Genomic DNA, 290 nt, shown 5'->3' on the forward strand with positions numbered 1-290 from the left:
CTATTTTCAATTAGAAAATTAAATCAAATTAATAAAATACCTAATTCTACCAAAATGGTGATAGTAAAATATGACAGATTGAATATGTCAGAGTACAGAAATATAGTGATTGTTTTCATAGTTGAAAAATAAACAAAAATAAAGGACAGAAATATTTTAGTAAATTTATGCAGAGTTTGAATTATTAAAGTTTCAATGATTATTGGAATGACAGCCTGAAAGTCAACTTATATCTGTGCGTGTGTATGTGTGTGCACATATGTGTATATATATATATGTATATATATATA

Source organism: Octopus bimaculoides, chromosome 4 (assembly GCF_001194135.2).
Source record: "Octopus bimaculoides isolate UCB-OBI-ISO-001 chromosome 4, ASM119413v2, whole genome shotgun sequence".
NCBI lineage: Eukaryota > Metazoa > Mollusca > Cephalopoda > Octopoda > Octopodidae > Octopus > Octopus bimaculoides.